We start from the raw sequence: 6,000 nt of genomic DNA on the forward strand, positions 1-6,000 counted from the left end.
ACATATATTCACTATTATTATTCTAAATAGATTTGCCCCAGTTTATTAGTCTTCATTAATTTTCACACGTGTGTACCTTTAGCCACCATCAATTTCATAAAAGTGGGAACTGTCTCAAACTATTTTCTCCTCTACCATAGTATCCTGAAGAGTGCTATGCAAACAGATTTTCTCCCCATGAAACATTCAACATTTTAGGGAAATTAAAAATTGGAGAGGACATAAATAGTCAAGTGATAGTCACCTCAGTTCACAGTGGTTCTGAGCAGGACATCTTCCAAGTCAGAGCATAGGGTTAAGTTCATCTATTCTGAGAATTTTCAGTTGGTGCTAAACTTAAGTCTCCCTAGTCCTGGATTTATCTGAGGTCACTTTCTAGTGAGAATTTGGCTGCTTTCATGAAGTATAATCCACCACCCAGCTTCACATCGCCATCCCTGGAAATACATTCCCATCATTTTTCTAGTCAAACGAGTAGTGTGTAGTATGCATTATGTAGACTCTGATATGCATCATATGGGAGAGGCATGGGCAGAGGAAATGCCCTTTTGGAATGCAGGCTTATCAACACTTGGCAGGTGGGCTGTGAAAACCACAAGGAGCTGTTTTTAACAGAAAATGGCAAATCCATGAGAGGTTGGGACAGAGTGGATGGTACAGGTGTCTTGTCAGTCTAAGCAGCTAACACCCAGCCACACCCTCAGACCTCAAGAGGGGCCTCGGTTCAGTTGTAAACAGCAGAAGCCATCCCAGTATCTGTATAAAGCATGAGGAGCTAGGGAGAGATGAGAGGAACTTGGCTGCACAGAACTGAGAAGGGAACTAGCAAGGAACTCTCGGCCCCTGAAAGAAGCAAGAAGCAGAAAATGGCTAACCAAACCAAGGCACTGTCAAGTCCAAACTGCCAGCTTATGGTCAAGAGAGACTTCTCCCCAAACTTCACCCAATGTTCAAGATCTAGTTCAAGTCCCAGTTGCCCCACAGATCTGCGATAACCTGTTGTTGCCAAAACCCCGGGGTACTTGTCTCTAACTCATAGACTAGCACTTAATAATATATTGGCTTAGAGGTTATTCATCCAAATTGTGAAATGTGAAAATCACTAATCAGGAAAATCATCCATGTCCCAGAATATCAAAACTGAAAGGGGCTGCAGATACCTTCTGAGCTCAGTCCCATTTGACAGTTAAGGAAACTGAGACCCAGTGGTGTGAAATGGTTTGTTCAACCTGGTTAATGGCAGATCTGAATCTAGAACCCAGGCCCTCTGGTGTTGAAGACCAGTGATCTTTCGATATCAGTTTCATGAGAGGTAACAGAATTCCACTAGCTTAGTCAGTGAAAGCTACCAATGACTAGTAGGTTTTCCTTCTCACTTGATTTCTCCTTTTTATCAGCCTGGACCCCAATTACTTTAGTCTTCCTCCCACCAAAACTGCATTTCAAATTCCTCATCTTTATGTCCTCTGCCCTAAAAACCCAAAATACAGAGTAAATGCAATAATCTGCTTTCTCCAGTCCTCCCCAAAGCTACTGATGATAAATGGATAAAAATTATTCAATCACACAAAAAAAAAACTGTGATTCTCACTTCCCATGCCCTCAACCATGAATGGTATTCCTTTTACTTATTACTGATCAGCTCCCTCTTTTATTGCTCTCAGCCACTATTCCAAACATCCAGCTCCCTCTTCAGCTTCATGTGCTTCACCCCCATGAACAGCCTTCATCTGCTACTTCACAGAAGAAATAAATGTTTTTCATGTAAACTTCCTCAACCTTCCACCCAATCTGCAAAGTTACATTCACTTCTGCTCAAACTTCCTGCCTTCTCCCCATTCTCCTGCTGACTTCTTCAGGACCTGGTTCTATCAACTTCATCTTTCTGCCATAGAACCAACCTCTCTCCTCCTGCTGGATTCTCTTTAGTACATAAACATGCCCAAATATCTCAAAATATCTTTAAGAAACTCTCTCTTGACCCTGAGTCTTCCCTGTAGCTACACCCTACCCATCCGTCTCCTCCCACCCAAGCTTCTTCGGAGGAAGCTGTTCTTAATGATTCTGTTGCCTGGCTTCCTATTTTCCCCATAGCATACTGTAAACTAGTGGTTCTTGCCCTTATGTCCTGAAACTAAAAGGTCTAAAGGAAACTAAAAGGACTAAAAATGGTCCCTTGTGACACGTTAATTCACAATAGCCTTTTTTGCACATATTTTTTTATTATGGTGCATGCCAAGTCACTTCAGTCATCTCCAACTCTTTGAGACCCTATGGACTGTAGCCCACCAGACTTCACTGTCCCTGGGATTCTCCAGGCAAGAATACTGAAGCAGATTGTCATACCCTCTTCCAGGGGACCTTCCCGACCCAGGGATCCAACCCATGTCTCCTGCATTGGCAGGTGGAGTCTTTACCACTAGTGCCATCTAGAAAGCCCTTTTTTCGTGTAGTAGCTGTGTAAAATTTATCATTTTCATCCTGTTTAAGTGTACAGTTCTGTGGCATTAAGTACATTTATAATGTTGCACAAGCATCTCACTATTCATTTCTAGAACTTTTTCATCATCACTAACACAAACTTTCTATGCAGTATACAATAACTCCCCATTCCCCCTGCCCTAGCCCCCACCCCAGTTACTGCTGTTCCACATTCTGTCTCTATGAATTTATGTATTCTATGTAGTTCTCTAAGTCAAATCATACAATATTTGTTCTTTTGTGTCTGGCTTATTTCACTTAACCATATTGTTCAAGGTACATCCATGTAGTAGTAGGTATCAGAATGCCATTCCTTTTTAAGATTGGATAATATTCCACATTTTGTTCATCCATTTATTGTTTAAAGGACATTTCAGTTGTTTCTACCTTTTGCTATTGTGGATAATGCTACTATGAACATTAATGTATGTGTATCTGTTTGTTCTACTTTAAATTCTTTGAGGTATATACCCAGAAATAGAATTGCTAGATCATAAGGTAATTCTAAGTTTAACTTTTTACAAACTGTCAAATTGTTTTCCTTAGAAGCTTTGCTGTTTAATTCTGATCACCAGTGCACACAGGTTCCAATTTCTGTACATCCTCTCCAATATTTGTTATTTCCTATTTTATGGATAGTAACCATCCTGTTGGGTATGAAGTATTATTTTATTGTGGTTCTGATTTGCATTTCTCTGTGGATGGTGAGTGATGTCAGGAATCCTTTCGCATGCTTATTGGCCATTTTATATTGGAGAAATATTTTTTAAGCCCTTTATCCATTTTTGAATTGTGTTGTTTTTGAATTGGTTTTTTTGGTTGCTGATGATTGTTAATCTTTAGCCCTTATTTGATATCTCTGGAGCATTTTTCCCTACTATAACTGGAATGATCATCCTCTCTGACTCTATGACTTCACTCTGCTATCTCTTCCCTCCCTACTCAAATCTCTCCATACTCACATCCTTACAAGCTTTTGCAACATTTATTCCCTACCCATTCTAGCATTTATTGAATGCTTTGCACATGCCACACACCATGCTAAGTGTTTTATATGCATTCTCTCCTTCGGGTTTTAAAAAACTGCATTAAGTAGGTAGGATTATTGGAAATGCCATTCTATAGACATAAAAACTGAAGGTCACAGAAATAAAGTATTTTACTTCAAGTTTGCTAAAGTAATTAGTGAAAAAGCTAGCATTAAACCCAGGAAACCAATTCCAGAGTGTGCTTTTAAGACTTTCCTATCTAGTTCACTAGCATTAACCACTAAATTAAGCTGATATAATTATGTAATGTTGTGATATATAGTTATATATACATAATGTTACATATAGTTTTATATGTACATATATATATATAATGTTATATATAGTTATATAAATGTTGGCTTAAAACTCAACATTCAAAACACTAAGATCATGGCATCTGGTCCCATCACTTCATGGCAAATAGATGGGGAAACAATGGAAACAGTAACAGAGTTTATTTTCTTGGACTCCAAAATCACTGCAGATGGTGACTGCAGCCATAAAATTAAAAGATGCTTGCTCCTTGGAAGAAAAACTATGGCCAACCTAGACAGCATATTAAAAAGCAGAGATATTACTTTTCCAACAAAGGTCTATCTAGTCAAAGCTATGGTTTTTCCAGTAATCATGTATGGATGTGAGAGTTGGACTATAAAGAAAGCTGAGCACCAAAGTATTGATGCTTTGGTGTTGGAGAAGTGTGGAACTGTGGTGTTGGAGAAGACTCTTGAGAGTCCCTGGACTGCAAGGAAATCAAACCAGTCAATTCTTAAGGGAAATCAGTCCTGAATATTCATTCGAAGGACTGATGCTGAAGCTGAAATTCCAGCATCACCTTTGGCCACCTGATGCAAATAACTGACTCATTGGAAAAGACCCTGATGCTGGGAAGGATTGAAAGGGACGACAGAGGATGAGAGGATTGGATGGCATCACCGAATCAATGGACATGAATTTGAACAAGCTCGGTGAGTTGGTGATTGACAGGGAAGCCTGGCGTGCTGCATTCCATGGGATCGCAAAGAGTCAGACATGACTGAGTGACTGAACTGAATGCTATGGAGTAAGTCCTATAATTTAACTACATGGTTGCAAGCAACAGAAACTGGATTTGACAACTGGATAATCTGAAAAGGAATTTGAGGGAAGGATAAGAAGTAATTTACAGAATTGAAAGGTAAACTGGAGAATTGGGCTTTAAAAGGAAGAGATCTAGATGGATTTCAGTCCCAGAGTTGTTAGAACCAAACAAGGAGCAATCTCATCAGGACCCAGCCATTGAGCAAACCAGCAGCCACTCATTTCAGCAACTTGGTCAGGACTGAAATTCCAGAGAGTGAGCATCATATTGGTCTGGCTGGGACATGTGCCAACCCCACTAGTAGGGAAGACAGGAAAAGAACATGGTGATTGGCGATCCAAACTTGGCTATGTCCAAGGGGGAAAGGTTCACACCCCCAGGCGAAAGAAAAAACAATGAATAAGTGGATGCAAAATGACAAGTCTACTATCCTCCCAATCATTAACTTCAGCCCAGACCTCTCATCAGCTCCAGACCTAAATATTCAATGATTGACCGCCTCTACTTAAAGTCCTTAGCACGTTGGTAAGCACTTGCTTCTCTTTAATTGGGCGGGAGTCTGCCTTGCAGATACCTCTCCTGCTGTGTTTCTCATTCTGGACCAAAAATATGCACCAGTCTGTTTCTCCTTCTTGGAGCCATGAACTGCTTCACTATACTGTATTCTACTTTATACCCTTTAGCACTAAGCACAGTGTCATGCATGCAGCCAATAGTCAATCAATGTTTGCTGCCTAACAAACCAAAACTAGAGTTGAGGGAAACTACAGTACCAGAAATTCGTGTAACAGATGATCTTGACCAAGAGAGTCCTGGATGTTTTCATTGAAAGTGAAAGTCGCTCAGTCGTTTCCAACTCTTTGTAACCCCATGGACTGTACAGTCCATGAAATTCTCCAGGCCAGCATACTGGAGTGGGCAGCCTTTCCCTTCAGGGGATCTTCCCAACTTAGGGATCAAACCCAGGTCTCCCGCATTGCAGGTGGATTCTTTACCAGCTGACCCACAAGAGAAGCCAGTTTTAATTGAATGCAGGTAAAATATGAGCCTACTGTGTTTTACAAGCTGGAAGAGTGAAGGTGATTTTATCTATGTCAATAAAAGTATGCAAAAAAAAAGTAAGTGAGCCTGACAGTACCTGTCAGTACCTGACACTGATCAGACCACCTCTGGGGTAGTACCACTAGTTCTGGTCACCACATTATAAGAAAGGGATTGAAAAACTTGAAATGTTTGGAAGCTATCAAATGAAAACAGTGAAACTATCAAGTGAAATAAACATCTAATAGGAAATATTTATAATGGAAAAGAAAAGAATTAGGAGGTTTGATCTCCATAATTATTCAAGAAGTCCATGCAAAACAGAAAATCAGAAGTACTCTGAGTAACACAGATAGAATCAAAATG

Source organism: Bos grunniens, chromosome 9 (genome assembly GCF_055505025.1).
Source record: "Bos grunniens cultivar Pamir isolate PY7600 chromosome 9, Bosgru_T2T1.0, whole genome shotgun sequence".
Lineage (NCBI taxonomy): Eukaryota > Metazoa > Chordata > Mammalia > Artiodactyla > Bovidae > Bos > Bos grunniens.